Genomic DNA, 18,145 nt, shown 5'->3' with positions numbered 1-18,145 from the left:
AAACAGTATGGAGGTTCCTTAAAAAACTAAAAATAGAGCTACCATATGATCCAGCAATCCCACTCCTTGGCATATATCTGTAGAAAACAGTAATCTGCCCCAATGTTCAGTGCAGCAATATTTACAATAGCCAAGACAGGGAAGAAACCTAAATGTCCATTGACAGATGGATGGATAAAGAAGACATGGTATATATACAATGGAATATTACTCAGCCATATAAAAAAGAATGAAATGATGCCATTTGCAGCAACATGGATGGACCTAGAGATTATCATACTAAGTGATGTAAGTCAGACAGAGAAAGGCCAATATCATATGATATTACTTATATGTGGCATGTAAAAACTGATACAAATGAACTTATTTCCAAAACGAAAAGATACTCAACAGGCACAGAAAACAAACTTATGGTTGCCAGAGGGGAAAGGGGGAGGGATAAATGAGGAGTTTGGGATTAACATATACAGACTACTATATATAAAATAGATAACCAACGAGGACCTACTGTATAGCACAGGGAACTATACTCAATACTCTGTTATAACCTATATGGGAAAAGAATCTGAAAAAGAATAGATGTATGTATAACTAAATCACTTTGCTGTACACCTAAAACTAACACATTTTAAATCAACTATACTCCAATATAAAATAAAAATTAAAAAATAATTTCATCTTCTTTAATGAATAGTCTCCAAGGAAAAAAGTTATTCAAAGAGACAGTCAAATTATGTTTCATAATAGAATGAAAACAAAAAGTCTGGCATGTATCTATTTTCATTTATCTATGTGAATTAATAAGAAAAGATAAAGAGTATTGTGTATATTGTTTATATGCCATCTAGGGAAAGTAACTTTTTAATTTCTTGCTTATATTTTTTGAAAAAAAAGTTAAAATATATTTGGAAGATTAAAGGCAATTACAGTGGAGTTAATATTTCACAATAAAAATATGTTGACAAGGTGCTTTGTGACCGCCTGGAGGGGTGGGATGGGGAGGGTGGGAGGGAGGGAGACACAGGAGAGAAGGGATGTGGGAACAAATGTATATGTATGACTGATTCACTTTGTTATAAAGCAGAAACTAATAAAAAAAAATAAAAATAAAAATATGTTGGTCTCACTAATGAAGAAAGAAAATTTTCTTGCTTCTAATTTGGACAGTAATGCATTTTGTTGTTTCTTTGTATCAATAATAATTTTGTTTATAAAGTCATTCCAATATTAGACTAAAAATAGGATGATAATAAGAAAAAGAGCATCATGCTCTGTTGAGAGCAAATACCTATCTCATTTTTAATTACAGATCATTGAATCAAGTTACACATTAATCAATGTCTTTCTTTTAATTATACTGTGTAACAGGTGAAAACATTTCTATTGTTTTTCCTCAGAAAATATAATAAACATTAAAAAGATTAGGATTGCAATGTTTACTGAAAATGTGATTAACAGATTTTGAATATTCAATGTCCAAACTGACAAGTCCACAGATACCAATTGAAGCCATGGTGAAGGCGCCTATCGCTAATGTTGAAACTATGTGAAAACTTTAGTCCTCTTAATTCTGTGAGATATGACAGATTGACCCTCTTTCCTTTTCTTTGAATACCAAAAATATTTTTAAGTCTGTACTGTCACTACTCAAAGTTGATGAGATATCTGCTCAGAAACAAGTAAAATATAATTATCAAGTAAATCATAAGAAGCAAATTAATGTAAATGTTATAATTGACAATTAATGTGAATATCACAAATTTATACTAAATAAATCAATGCATTTGAAAATGTACTTTATTAGCCCAGACATTTGATATTTTCTTTTCATAATGAATTATTTTAATTATTTCATAAGAGTACTATTCAAAATAGAAGTTTTTAAAAAAAAAATTAGGTGCATTTTACTAAAGCTCTCTTCCAAAAGACTGGTAAGTAAGTATAAAGATATAAAATATACAATGAAAGAAATTAAAGCATTTATCAAAATAATTTAACAGTGATATATCCATTGAGTAAAATGCATTCATTAAATTCTAATTATCAACCTCACTAAAATATTTTGTCTAGTTTTCTACTTCAGTTTACCTATGTATGTACAGATAGCATGTATAAAAATTTCAATTCAGAAAAAAATGAAATTGGATTCTGTATCTAAGGAAACTTCTGGAACAGAGGTCAGAAGTCTGGTTAAAAAGACCATGACTTGGATCACTAGGGTAAAAAAAAAGGCATGGACTTAGATTTATTTTTCATATGTTAACCGTGGAATACATTATTATTCTTAATGGAAAATGCTCTTGTCAGAAATTAATTTAAGAAAATATGTGAGAAACAGATTTCTGCCTTACCATGATTACTGATGAATGATGAAAGTCTGGTATATTTACTAAAACTTTCTTGCATGAAAATACAAATTATCTACATGCAGTGCTTTCAGTGTGCATTATTTAGTGTCTCAATTTTAATCAATCAAAAACTATTATTAAATACTGTGTGTGGTGTGTGGTTGTGGAACATGGAAGGTAAGTACAACATGTGTCTTTAGGAGAATTAATCATTTTAGGGGAGGAGATCAAGATGGTGGAGTAGGAGGCTGTGGAACTCACCTCCTCCACAAACACATCAAAAACACATCTACATGTGGAACAATTAATTCTCACTGAAAACTAACTGGAGACTGGCAGAAAGACTCTTGTCCAACCAAGGCTATAAAAAAGATACACATGGAATCGGGTGGAAAGGGAAGAGAAGAAATCAGGTCAGGACCTGTCCACTGGGAGGAGACTCAGAAAAGGAGGAGGATTATAGGAGCAGAGACCCTCCCTGGTGAGTGAGTTGTTCCAGCCACGTACTGGGCCTCCCAGTCCAGGGGTCCAACATAGGGAAGACCAGCCCCCTTGGCTGGTTGCAGGGCCAGTGTGACCAGCAGGAGGGCTGTGGGAAGCCTGGAATCCTCTCGTGAGGAGTGTGTGCACACACTTGCTTACTCCCAAAACAGGGCAGAAGGTGGATCGAAACTACGTGGGTCTCTGGGTGGCTTCCCACAACAGCCCTATAGCACACACCCCAGCCTGAGCCGAATGATCACTCTGGCCCTGCTTGTTTCATGACATGGCTCCATGCTGAGGTGAGGATGGCAGCAGATGAGGAAAGAGCTCAGCTTTGAGGCACAAAGGTGGCTCAGACTCAGAGCAGCATCTGAGAAGGGTGGGGCAGCCATTACTGGTGTTTACACAGGCAGTGCATCCCAAGTGGTCTGGGCCACTGACTGGCTGCGGCCCACATAACCTGTGCCCAAACCCATGTCAAGCACCTGCATCAGCCCCTCTTGCTCCAGCAATGCTCCCCTCTGGGGCAAGGGTTCTTGGGATTCTGGGATATGGGGACAGTTAAGGGGACAGATACAGCTTGGACTTGACCCTCAGGGCTTCTGCGCCAGAGACTAGGAAACTGGCCCCACCCCTGATAGAGTGGTGACAACCACCGAGCTGAAGAGAAGCAGTATCTCACCCCTGGCTCTGGTTCTAGCCTCTCCATCTCCAGCTTCACTTCCTACCAAGGAGACAGCTGCCAGCACACTCGCAAAGCCATGACTTGTGTTCACATCAAATCCAGGTCTCCCACCAAAGCCACTGGGCACGTGAAGACTGTATAGGCACAGTCCCCCACAAGGACACCCCTTCAAGACTTGGGTAGGTAACTGTTTCACCTAATTTCATAGAGACAGAGTGTTAGGTAAAATGAGAAGACAGAGGAATTTTTCAATTGAAAGAGCAAGAGAAAACCCCTGAAAAAGCAACTAATAAAACAGAAATAAATACTGTACCAGATAAATAGTTCAAAGCATTATTAATAAGAATGCTGATTTAGGGAAAAGAATAGATGAACATGGTGAGAATTTTAACAAGGAACTAGAAAATATAAAAGACAGTCAGAACTGAAGACTACAATAACTGAAATGAAAAAGGCGCTAGAGGGAATTAACAACAAATTGGTGATAGAGAAGAATGCATAAGTGATCTGGAAGATAGAATAATAGAAATCACCCAATCAAAACAGCAAAAAGAAAAACAAATTAAAAAATGAGAACAGATTAAGGGGTCTCTGGGACAAACTCAAGCATACCAACATTCACATTATAGCCAGAAGTCTAAGAGAGAGAGAAGGGGGTTGAAAATGTATTTAATGAAATTATGGCTGAAACTTCCCAAATCTGAAGAAGGAAACAAATATCCAGGTACAGGAAGCGCAGAAGGTCCCAAACAAGATGATCTCAACTGGACCCAAATCAAGACATATCATAATTAAAATGGCAAAAATTATAGATAAAGAGAGAATTCTAAAGGCAGCAAGAGAAAAACAAAGAGTCATGTACAAGGGAACCCCCATAATGCTATCAGGTGATTTTTCTGCAAAAACTTTGCAGCATGAAGGGTGTGGCATGATATATTTAAGGTGCTGAAAGGGAAAGACCTGCAACCCAGAAAGCTTATGATTTAGAACTGAAGGAGAGAGAATGAACTTTTAAGAAAAGGAAAAACTGAAAGAGTTCATTAATACTAAACTGACCCTAAAAGAAGTGTTAAAGGTCTTCTCTAAATGGAAAAGAAAAGGCTATAACAAGAAGTAAGAATCTATGGGAAAGGAGAGATACCACTAGTAAAGGCAAACATATAGTAAAGGCTGAGGATCAATCACTTAAATAAGCAAGTACAAAAATTAAAAGACAAAAAAAATGTAAGACCAACTATAACTACAATACTCAGTAAAGGGATAAATATGAAAACTTAAAATATGACATCATGAACACAAAATGTCAGGGAGTTAAAAGTGTAGCTCTTTCAGAATGTGTTTGAGCTTAAATGGCTACCTGTTTAAAACAAGTTGATATAGTTATACATCAACATATATATGAACACCCTGGTAAACAAATCAAAAACCTACAACATACACAAAAAGTAGAGAAAAAGGAATACACGCATACCACTAAAGAAAATCATCAAACCATACAGGGAGAAATTAAAGAAGAAAAGACAAAGAACTGCAAAAACATCCAGAAAACAAATTTAAAAATGGCAATAAATACCTACCTATCAATAATTACTTTAAATGTAAATAGACTAAATGCTCCAATCAAAAGACAGAGTTGCCGAAGAAATAAAAAACAAGACCGCACTTCAACTAGAGTCTCACTTCAACAAGAGTTGGACCTACAAAAGACTCCAAATTGCCAAAGCAATCTTGAGGGAAAGAAAAAAAACAAACCTGTATGTACACACCTCCCAGATTTCAGACTATATTATGAAGCTACAATAATCAAAATAGCATGGTCCTGGCACAAAAACAGACACATAGAACAATGGAACTGCATAGACAACCCAGAAATAAACCCACACACTACAGTCAATTAATCTACAACAAAGGAGCCCAGAATATACACTGGAGAAAAGACAATCTCTGCAGTCAGTGGTGCTGGGAAAACTGGACAGCTGCATGTAAAAGAATAAGATTAGAATATTTTCTCACTCAATATATAAAAATAAACTCAAAGTGGATTATAGATCTAAATGTAAGACCTCAAACCATAAAACTCCTAGAAGAGAACATAGGCAGAACACTCTTTGACATAAATCATAGCAATATTTTTTGGATCTGTCTCCTAAGACAAAGGAAACAAAAACAAAATAATTTTAAATGGGACAGAATTAAACCTAAAATATTTTACACAGCAAAGGAAGCCATTGACAAAAGGAAAAGACCACCTACTGAATGGGGGAAAATATTTGTAAATGATATCACTAATAAGGGTTTGATATCCAAAACATATAAACAGCTCATACAACTCAATATCAAAAGACAGACAACCCATTTAAAAGATCTAATAGACATTTTTCCAAACAAGATATTCAGATGGTCAACAGGCACATGAAAAAAAGCTCAGCATCACTAATCATCACAGAAATGCAGATCAAAACCACAATAAGATATCACTTCACACCTGTCAGAATGGCCATCAACAAAAAGACCACAAATCACAAATGCTGATGAGGATGTGGAGAAAAGGGAACCCTCCTACACTGTTGGTGGGAATGTAAGTTGGTGCAGCCACTATGAAGAACAGTATGGAGGTTCCTCCAAAAACTAAAACTAGAACTACCATATGATCTAGCAATTCCACTCCTGGGTATATATCCAAAGAAAACAAAAACACTAATACAAAAAGATATGTGCATCCCAATATTCATAGCAATGTTATTTACAATAGCCAAGCTATGGAAGGAACCCTAATTGTCCATCAACAGATGAATGGATAAGGAAGATATTACACACACACACACACACACACACACACATGTATATTCACAGGATTACTCAGCCATAAGAAATGAAATTCTGCCATTTGCAACAACGTAGTTGGACCTAGAGGTTATTATGCTTAGTGAAATAAGTCAGAGAAAGACAAATACTGTATGTTATCACTTAAATGTGGAATCTAAATAATAAAACAAACAAATACATATAACAAAACAGAAACAGACTCACAGATATAGAAAACAAACTAGTAGTTACCAGTGGGGAGAAGCCGGGGGGAGGGGCAAGATATGCATAGGGGATTAAGAGATATAAACTACTATGTATAAAATAAATAAGATACAAGGATATATTGTCCAGCACAGGAAAATATAGCCATTATTTTGTAATAATTTTAAATGGAGTATAATCTATAAAAATACACCTGAAGCTAATATAATATTGTAAAACAATTACAAATTTAAAAACCATTTATTATTTTATTAGAGAAACAACATGAGAAAATGTGAAGCCATTGGAATAAAAAGTGAACAGTACATAAGACAGAATTTAAGTATGTATGTTACAGAATAAATGTCATATAAATTTAAAATAAATGATTTAAAGTCTATTTTGTTATAAAATGTATCTGTAATTTCTGCTTCTTACAGTGAATAGAAAATAATCCAAGAGTCTATGATTTTGTGAATGTTTTCATTTTATTATTCAGCTAGCATGGATTTGGCATTGCCATGCATGAAAGAAATTGGCCTGGTAAGGACGGAACAGCTGAGTTGAATTGGAAGCTTCAAAATATTCTCCTTGAATTCCAAAGAACTCTGAAGAAAACGACTGAGGGTACATGACAGCAACAACAGTAACAATACAAAACAAATTAACAGGCCCTCTTCAAATCACTGAATCTTTTGAGATTATTTTAATGTCAAGTTTATAAATGTAAAGTTTAAACAAGGTATAAATACACATGTTAGAGAGAAGATGTATGGAAAATAACACTTTTACTTTAAGTGTAGATAATACTAGGAAAGCTATACCCTAATAGTTAATTCACACTTACCCCAAATGTGTAAATTAGTTAAATTCTCAATGTAAGGATTTGTTACCCTTATATGCATAGCAGTGTAAATTGATACTTTAAAAAAAAAATAAGCCAGAGTGCAAAACCAATGCCAGTTGCCAGGTTACTAAAGTATAGTGGAAATTTTTATTTAAAAATTCTTTCTAGATTTTTTAATCTTAAAAGTGTTATATCAATCAAAATATTCCACAACTGCCTGAGGAATACATCACATCCAGCAAAAGAATTCAGCACTCAGAAAATTAAATTGGAGCCAATGAGGGAGGGGATGATTTATATGCCATTTATAAATAAATTAGGCTCTTTATAAATCACGAGTACGTTAATCTAAATAGCTCCCATATATCAACAACAAAAACTAAGTCAATCAATTTTTCATTTTGTGCCACAGCTTTGGAGCATACACAAAATTAAATTAGAAAATTTGCTATTGATAAAAAAATAATATGAATGTCATATATTTTAAATTTCTTATATTTATACATTCTCCCATCATTTCAACAGTTTTCTGTTTTATAGGACTCCTTTTATTATGTTTGTTACCGTGCCTGGGACATGAGTGCCTGAGGCATTGCAAAGTAATTAGAAGTGGCCCAAGAATACACTCAGACGCCATTCTCTATATAGATACAATATTAGTTTTCAAAAATACTGACTATATAAAATGCAGAGGGAGTTGAAAGATACACTGAAGTCACTGTAGTTTTTTTGGTTGATATGTATTTTCTTCAATAGATACAGAATGTATAATTAATTGCCATTAATTCCACCTCCAAAAATTTTAACAATAACTTATAAACAATAACTTATAACAATAACTTATAAACAATAACAATACTCAAAATGGCTGAAGGCCAATATTTTAGAATTTAAAAAATCCATTAAATGCTATAAATTTTTTTACGGGAATGTAAAATTATAATAGCAATGGTTTCAATTAATTCAAATTTGGCACTAGTTCTCAAAATATTGCATTTTGGCAGATAAAGAAAAATTAGAAAATATTTAAACTATTTCAAAATAAATCCTTTAAGAGTTAGACAAATCCTTATTTATCTATTTTGATTGAGAAACTTATTAATGAAGAAAATTTCAGTGCTTTCTTCTGAGTTACACAGTATATAAGCTTTGTGATAGAAAGTTTTTTTGATTCCTCGTATAATAATCTGCTTACGAAACTGACTGTTAATTTGCCTTGCTTTTCATAAATCATAAAAGTACTCTTCCCCATTCCTACTAAGCATGAATATCATTTTTTCTATCAAGTGTTGCTTCTTGGTTTGGTAATGTGAAGTCTAGGAACCTGGGAGAGTTCACGCTACTCCCTAAACCTTAGCTCAGGTTTGGTGGGTGGTCATTTACTGGCCTCTAGAACCTGATCCACTACATCAGATTCATCGCGTACATTATTCTGCTGTCCTCGCCATACCAATTCCAGTGACAAGAAAATGCAGCATATGCATTACCTCTTACAGTCCGTCCTGCTCAGCAAAGACACACTCTGAGGTATCGATGTTGGGACTGGAAGGAAGATCTAGATGTTCGTGGTGCCTTATCTGTTCTCGCCAGAACTTTAGTGAAGATGGCTCTAGGGCGTGCCTGCTTGATGTGTGTGTTTTGGAGATCCGGGAGAGAACATGTTTGAAATGGATTTAGAGATTAATGGAAGTTGGATTTTATTCTCTTTATTTTTGTGTGAGTTGGTATGACAAATAATTCACGCTGAACGTTTGCACAGCACTGAGCAATGTAAAAGATTTTCCTTTAACTAGGTTTTACTGTGAGATGGGAAAACTGAAGTCCCATGTTTTCCTGACGCTGTTTTGGCACAAGAAGGGCTGTGGTGACACTGGGCTGTTGCTTTAAAATACTTCCTGCTCCCCATCTACAGCCCTTCTCAAAGTCTCAACCACCTCCATCAAAAAGCTGATGTTTCCTTTTTATGAAAAGAAATTTTAAAAATCACATAGTATCCAATAGGCCAAATATAGCAATAGATTAAAATATAAAGAAAGGCAGGATATATTCAGACTGTAGTCATAAAGAGAAGATTGATAATACACGAAAAGATAAAGAATCAGTATGACATTTAATACCTAGACATTTAGAACTTACCATCAAAATGGACAAAGTAAAAGAGAAGCAGAATTTAATGATATTAAGGAAGAGTTACTTTCTTTAAAGTGCATTTGATGCAACCGTGCTTAGGTTCACACTGTTTCTCAGTTTGCTTTAATCTATGCAGCATTGTGATGAGCGTGAAACCTCACACCCCTATTTAATCATATTTAACTGTTCCAAGTGAATGGCATACTGTACACAAATCTTAAAAACATACAGTACTGATACTTTTTTCAAAATGATATGTGCCCCTACTTTATACTGTCTTATTTCCTTGACACAAAAAAGAACCAAACTCAAATATATCAAAATAAAAGTAAAGCGAGGGGAATGAGATAATCCCAAAGGAAGAACTATTATTATTTATTCATTTTTAATAAAATGCAGTGTGCACATATGAATTATAGCAACCCTTTGCTCTCATTAGGGTCCTCTGGGATTTCATCTCTGTCAGGAGGTGACCGCTTTGACAATTTGACACAAAAACTCAGAAAAGTGGAAATAATTATTGCAGATGTGAAGGTTAACCCTGGGGACTTGGGAAGATTATTAGAAATGAGGAAAATCTGGTAAAAGCAATTATAAAAAAAAAGAAATGAAAGATACGGTATAAACTCAAAGTAGCTAAAAAGAGACTAATGATAGCAACTAACATTTAGAGTGTAGGTAGTTTGGGATTCTCCTGGTATATGAATTTTATTATTCAATCTTTAAAAGAATGCATTAAGTGAGGAATCACTCTCACTCACATTTTACTGATTGGGAAATAGTACTGACTGTAGCAGGTAACCTTCCCAAAGTATCATAGCTAGGAACTGGTAGCTTCAGAGCTCACACCAGCTACCTCAAGCTCGGTGCAGCTCTCTGGAAGCTATAGGTTATATGGCAATTGATCAACAAAATAGAACCTCACTGAATGAACTGTGGCTTGTCTCCTACATGACATTTTATAATCACTTGATTCTTCCATAAGGTTGACGATAAGTGTTGGTGGTATACTGATACAACCACAGACTCAACATCCTGTCCATCCCCTCCTATGTACACCCTGAATTAATGAAAACTTGCATTTTTCCTTGTCATTGTTAGGCAATGGTATGCTGGCAGATGTTTAACAACCAGCTCTTTCATATTTTTTTAAAAGTCCTTATTTAGGGTATTTGCTGATTTCCATGGTGCAAAAACTCCCACAGAGGCTGACTTCAAGCCACCAAAATTATGTAATTAAACGCAGATTTGGGAAGCTGGTGTGAGTCAGCATCTGCACGCTACAACAACATGAGGTTATCTGTTATCCTTCTGGTGATTATCATTCAGAAGGAGGTTCACTTGTCAGTAGTGATATTGGTACTGGTGAAAGGCAAGCAGGGCTTCAGGCAACAAGTCATTAATATTAACCCAGAATATCTCATCCAAAAACCTGATATGCTGATCATATCTAGAAAGCATTCTAATAAAAGTGCTGAGGTAAAAATGATAACATTTCTAATGATTTTATCATCCTAAAATATTTGAGGGAGAGTTGTCTGGTTTCGAAATTAATGTAAATGCATAATTAAGTGCAGATTTTAGTCCTAGATATTGTACTTTGGATTATTCCAATTATGCTTGCAAACCGCAAGATAAAATATCCATCAAAACATTGCTGGGTCCCATTGGAAAGTGAACTTCCTAAATCTATTATTCCTTCTACAAAATCTCCTGGTCTAGTGGTAATCCCTACTGTGCACTGTGACAAATATATAAAAATATTCCACAGTGATTAGTAAACCGCAAATCACAAAAATGAAAATGATAAATATTTTCAAATTGAGATATATTCATACCAGTCCATCAACATCACACCAAATGTCTAAAATCTTTCATATCATGTTATTCATTCAATATAAAGCAAAGTCAAACTGCTTCACAAAAAAAGTTTTGGTTCCGGTAGGAAAGCAATGGAGTTTATTAACTACTAAGTAAGGGCTATAAAAATGTTTTAAGACTCTCGGGAAAACTCAGGCAGCAAAAATATCACTGAAAAGCTTTATAAGTAATACTCTGTTTCCATCCATTTTAATTAAAATCGTAAATCTTACATTTTCCTGTTTCCTAGGTGCCTAAAAATATGCTTACTAAGCCATGCTTTATTTCTAGGTTCTTTACAATTTAACTACAGCTATTGTGATAATGTAATCAAAACCTTTTTAGGACTGCCTAAATTTTAATCAGACTAAATTTGTTTTTGCAAATGATGTTACTTAGATACATAAGAGTATATATTAAGGCTTATTACAATTATATATGAGGACACAAGCTGATTTTGTAATTCTGATGCTATTCAGCAAAGCAAAGTAAAAAATAATTACTACTGGAAAACTTTCCATTGATTATGTCTAGATATACAAGCTTCTTTTATTGTTTTAAGATATAGAGACTGTTTCCAAAACCAAATTTAAACCTGGATGAGAATGCTTATAATGCTATGTGCTTTGTTCGCTATATATACTACATCAATAATGCTTCTTTGAAACAAAAACTTACCAAAAAATGAGAGTTTTACTAACTTACTGCTTAGAATACTTTAATCTTCCCAAATGTCTACTAACTCACTCCACTTAATTACGTGTTACACAGTCATACTTCAGCGCATTCTTTCACACAGATTTTGGGCAACAAAAAGCAAATATATAAACTTTTTTTTAAAAGAAGAATTTTGTTTCATTCTTTTTTATGGTAGAGTAGTATTCCATCATCTATATATACGACACCTTTTTTTTATCCATTCATCTCTTAAAGGACACTTGGGTTGCTTCCATATCTTGGCTATTGTAAATGATGCTGAAATGAACATCGGGGTACATGTATCTTTTTGGATTAGTGTTTTTGTTTTTTTCACATATATGCCCAGGAGTGAAACTGCTGGATCATATAGCAGTTCCATTTTTAGTTTTTTGAGAATCCTCCATACTGATTCCAACAGTGGCTGCTCCAATTTACATTCCCACCAACAGTGTAGGAGGGTTCCCTTCTCTTCACATCCTCGCCAACAGCTGTTATTTGTGTTCTTTCTGATGATAGCCATTCTGACAGGTATGAGGTGGTACCTCCATGTGGTTTGATTTGCATTTCCCTGTGATTAACGATGTTGAGTATCTTCTCATGTGCCTGCTGGCCATCTGCATTTCACCTTTGGAAAAATGTCTATTCAGGTCTGTCCATTTTTTAATCAGGCCATAAAAAAATGAAATTTTGCCATTTGCAGTAACATGAATAGACTTGGAGGGCATTATGCTAAGTGAAATATGTCAAACGGAAAAAGACAAATACTGTATGATATCATTTAAACGTGGAATCTAAAAAATACAACAAACCAGTGAATATAATGAAAAAGAAGTCGACTCACTGACATAGAGAACAAACTAGTGGTTACCAGAGGGGACAGGGAAGGGGGGAGGGGCAATACAGGGGTAGGGTATTAAGAGCTATAAACCATTAATTATAAAATAAGCTACAAGGAGGAGCTTCAAGACAGCGGAAGAGTATGACGCGGAGATCACCTTCCTCGCCACAAATACATCAGAAATACATCTACACGTGGAACAACTCCTACAGAACACCTACTGAACGCTGACAGAAGACCTCAGACCTCCCAAAAGGCAAGAAACTCCCCACGTACCTGGGTAGGGCCAAAGAAAAAAGAATAAACAGAGACAAAAGGATAGGGAAGGGACCTGCACCAGAGGGAAGGAGCCGTGAAGGAGGAAAGGTGTCCACACACTAGGAGCCCCTTCGCGGGCGGAGACTGCGGGTGGCGGACGGAGAAGCTTCGGAGCCGCGGAAGAGAGCGCAGCCACAGGGGTGCGGAGGACAAAGCGGAGAGATCCCTGCACGGAGGATCGGTGCCGACCGGCACTCACCAGCCCGAGAGGCTTGTCTGCTCACCCGCCGAGGCGGGCGGGGCTGGGAGCTGAGGCTGGGGCTTCGGTCGGAGCGCTGGCGGCGTGAACACAGCCTGAAAGGGTTAGTGCGCCACGGCTGGCCGGGAGGGAGTCCGGGAAAAGGTCTGGACCTGCCGAAGAGGCAAGAGACTTTTTCTTCCCTCTTTGTTTCCTGGTGCGTGAGGAGAGGGGATTCAGAGCGCTGCTTAAAGGAGCTCCAGAGACGGGCGCGAGGCGCGGCTGAAAGCGCGGACCCCAGAGACGGGCGTGGGACGCTGGGGCTGCTGCTGCCGCCACCAAGAAGCCTGTGTGCGAGCGCAGGTCACTCTCCACACCCCCGCTCCCGGGAGCCTGTGCAGCTCGCCACTGCCGGGGTCCCGGGATCCAGGGACAACTTCCCCGGGAGAACACACGGCGCGCCTCCGGCTGGTGCAACGTCCTGCCTGCCTCTCCCGCCGCAGGCTTGCCCCGCATACGCACCCCTCCCTCCCCGCGGCCTGAATGAGCCAGAGTCCCCGAATTAGCTGCTCCTTTAACCCCGTCCTGTCTGAGCGAAGAACAGATGCCCTCAGGCAACCTACACGCAGAGGCGGGTCCAAATCCAAAGCTGAGCCCCGGGAGCTGTGCGAACAAAGAAGAGAAAGGGAAATCTCTCCCAGCAGCCTCAGAAGCAGCGGATTAAATCTCCACGATCAACTTGATGTACCCTGCATCTGTGGAATACCTGAATAGACAATGAATCATCCCAAATCGAGGAGGTGGACTTTGGGAGCAACGATATATATATATTTTTCCGTTTTTCTCTTTTTGCGAGTGTGTATGTGTATGCTTCTGTGTGTGATCTTCTCTGTAAAGCTTTGCAATTACCATTTGTCCTAGGGTTCTGTCTGTACGTTTTCTTTTGTTATTACTTAAAATTTTTCTTTTCTTAATTATTTTTTTATAACTTTATTTTATTTTACTTTATCTTATTTTATTTTTATCATTTTCTTTCTTTCTTTTTTTTTCTCCCTTTCATTCTGAGCTGTGTGGAGTACAGGCTCTTGGTGCTCCAGCCAGGAATCAGGGCTTTGCCTCTGAGGTGGGAGAGCCGAGTTCAGGACACTGGTCCACAAGAGACCTCCCAGCTCCACGTAATATCAAATGGCAAAAACCTCCCAGAGATCTCCATCTCAACAACAAGACCCAGCTCCACTCAATGACCAGCAAGCTCCGTGCTGGACACCCTGTGCCAAACAACTAGCAAGACAGGAACAACCCCACCCATTAGCACAGAGGCTGCCTAAAATCATAAAAAGGTCACAGACACCACAAAACACACCACCAGACGTGGACCTGCCCACCAGAAAGACAAGATCCAGCCTCATCCACCAGAACACAGGCACTAGTCCCCTCCACCAGGAAGCCTACACAACCCACTGAACCAACTTTAGCCACTGGGGACAGACACCAAAAACAACGGAAACTACGAACCTGCAGCCTGCAAAACGGAGACCTCAAACACAGTAAGTTAAGCAAAATGAGAAGACAGAGAAACACACAGCAGATGAAGGAGCAAGATAAAAACCCACCAGACGTAACAAATGAAGAGGAAATAGGCAATCTACCTGAAAAAGAATTCAGAATAAAGATAGTAAAGATATCCAAAATCTTGGAAATAGAATGGAGAAAATACAAGAAATGTTTTAAAAGGACCTAGAAGAACTAAAGAGCAAACAAACAGTGATGAACAACAAAATAAATGAAATAAAAAATTCTCCAGAAGGGATCAAGAGCAGAATAACTGAGGCAGAAGCATGGATAAGTGACCTGGAAGATAAAATAGTGGAAATAACTACTGCAGACCAGAATAAAGAAAACAGAATGAAAAGAATTGAGGACAGTCTCAGAGATGTCTGGAACAACATTAAACACACCAACATTCGAATTATAGGGGTCCCAGAAGAAGAAGAGAAAAAAAGGGACTGAGAAAATAGTTGAAGAGATTATAGTTGAAAACTTTCCTAATATGGGAAAGGAAATAGGTAATCAAGTCCAGAAAGCACAGAGAGTCCCATACAGGATAAATCCAAGGAGAAACATGCCAAGACACATATTAATCAAAGTATCAAAAATTAAATATAAAGAACAAATATTAAAAGCAGCAAGGGAAAAACAACGAATGACACATAAGGGAATCCCCATAAGGTTAACAGCTGATCTCTCAGTAGAAACTCTGCAAGCCAGAAGGGAGTGGCAGGACATATTTAAAGGGATGAAGCAGAAAAATCTACAACCAAGATTACTCTACCCAGCAAGGATCTCAATCAGATTTTATGGAGAAATTAAAACCTTTACAGACAAGCAAAAGCTAAGAGAATTCAGCATCACAAAACCAGCTTTACAACAAATGCTAAAGGAACTTCTCTAGGCAGGAAACACAAGAGAAGGAAAAGGCCTACAATAACAAACCCAAAACAATTAAGAAAATGGTAATAGGAACATACATATGTATAATTACCTTAAATGTAAATGGATTAAATGCTCCAACCAAATGACATAGACTGGCTGAATGGATACAAAAACAAGACCCGTATCTATGCTGTCTATAAGAGACCCACTTCAGACCTAGGGACACATAGAGACTGAAAGTGAGGGGATGGAAAAAGATATTCCATGCAAATGGAAATCAAAAGAAAGCTGGAGTAGGAATAATCATATCAGACAAAATAGACTTTGAAACAAAGACTATTACAAGAGACAAAGAAGGACACTACATAAAGATCAAGGGATCAATTCAAGAAGAAGATATAACACTTGTATATATTTATGCACCCAAAATAGGAGCATCTCAATACATAAGGAAAATACAAACAGCTATAAAAGGGGAAATGGACAGTAACACAATAATAGTAGGGGACTTTAACACTCCACTTTCACCAATGGACAGATCACCCAAAATGAAAATAAATAAGGAAACACAAGCTTTAAATGATACATTAAACAAGATGGACTTAATTGATATTTATAAGACATTCCATCCAACAACAACAGAATACACATTCTTCTCAAGTGCTCATGGAACATTCTCCAGGATAGATCATATCTTGGGTCACAAATAAAGCCTTGGTGAATTTTAAAAAATTGAAATTGTATCAAGTATCTTTTCCGACCACAATGCTATGAGACTAGATATCAATCACAGAAAAAAATCTGTGAGAAATACAAACAAACGGAGGTTAAACAACACACTACTTAATAACCAAGAGATCACTGAAGAAATCAAAGAGGAAATCAAAAAATACCTAGAAACAGATGACAATGAAAACACCACGACCCAAAACTTTTGGGATGCAGGAAAAGCAGTGCTAAGAGGGAAGTTTATAGCAATACAATCCTACCTTAAAAACAAGAAACATCTCAAATAAACAACTTAAACTTACACCTAAAGCAATTAGAGAAAGAAGAACAAAAACCTCCAAAGTTAGCAGAAGGAAAGCAATCATAAAGATCAGATCAGAAATAAATGAAAAAGAAATGCAGGAAACAATAGCAAAGATCAATAAAACTAAGAGCTGGTTCTTTAAGAAGATAAACAAAATTGATAAACCATTAGCCAGAATTATCAAGGAAAAAAGGGAGAAGACTCGTATCAATAGAATTAGAAATGAAAAAGGAGAAGTAACAACTGACACTGCAGAAATACAAAGGATCATGAGAGATTACTACAAGCAACTTTATGCCAATAAAATCAACACCCTGGAAGAAATGGACAAATTCTTAGAAATGCACAACCTGCCAAGACTGAATTAGGAAGAAATAGAAAATATGAACAGACCAATCACAAGCACTGAAATTGAAACTGTGATTAAAAATCTTCCTACAAACAAAAGCCCAGGACCAGATGGCTACACAGGCGAATTTTATCAAACATTTAGAGAACAGCTAACACCTATCCTTCTTAAACTCTTCCAAAATATAGCAGAGGGAGGAACACTCCCAAACTCATTTTACAAGGCCACCAGCACTCTGATACCAAAAGCAGACAAAGATGTCACAAAGAAAGAAAACTATAGGCCAATATCACTGATGAACATAGATGCAAAAGTCCTCAACAAAATTCTAGCAAACAGAATCCAACAGCACATTAGGAGGATCATACACTATGATCAAGTGGGGTTTATCCCAGCTATGCAAGGATTCTTCAATAAATGCAAATCAATCTATGTGATACACCATATTAACAAATTGAAGGAGAAAAACCATATGATCATCTCAATAGATGCAGAGAAAGCTTTCGACAAAATTCACCATGCGCTTGTAATAAACACCCTCCAGAAAGTAGGCATAGAGGGAACTTACGTCAACATAATAAAAGCCATATATGGCAAACCCACAGCCAACATTGTCCTCAGTGGTGCAAAACTGAAAGCATTTCCACTAAGATCAGGAACAAGACATGTTTGCCCACTCTCAGCACTATTATTCAACATAGTTTGGGAAGTTTTAGCCACAGCAATTAAAGAAGAAAAAGAAATAAAAGGAATACAAATTGGAAAAGAAGAAGTAAAGCTGTCACTGCTTGCAGATGACATGATACAATACATAGAGAATCCTAAAGATGCTACCAGAAAACTACTAGAGCTAATCAATGAATTTGGTAAAGTAGCAGGATACAAAATTAATGCTCAGAAATCTCTTGCATTCCTATACACTAATGTTGAAAAAT

The sequence above is a fragment of the Mesoplodon bidens genome (assembly GCF_964165515.1).
Source record: "Mesoplodon bidens genome assembly, chromosome: 6".
NCBI classification, from domain to species: domain Eukaryota; kingdom Metazoa; phylum Chordata; class Mammalia; order Artiodactyla; family Ziphiidae; genus Mesoplodon; species Mesoplodon bidens.
The sequence above is the reverse complement of the archived record's forward strand: the minus strand, read 5'-3'. Positions refer to the sequence as shown.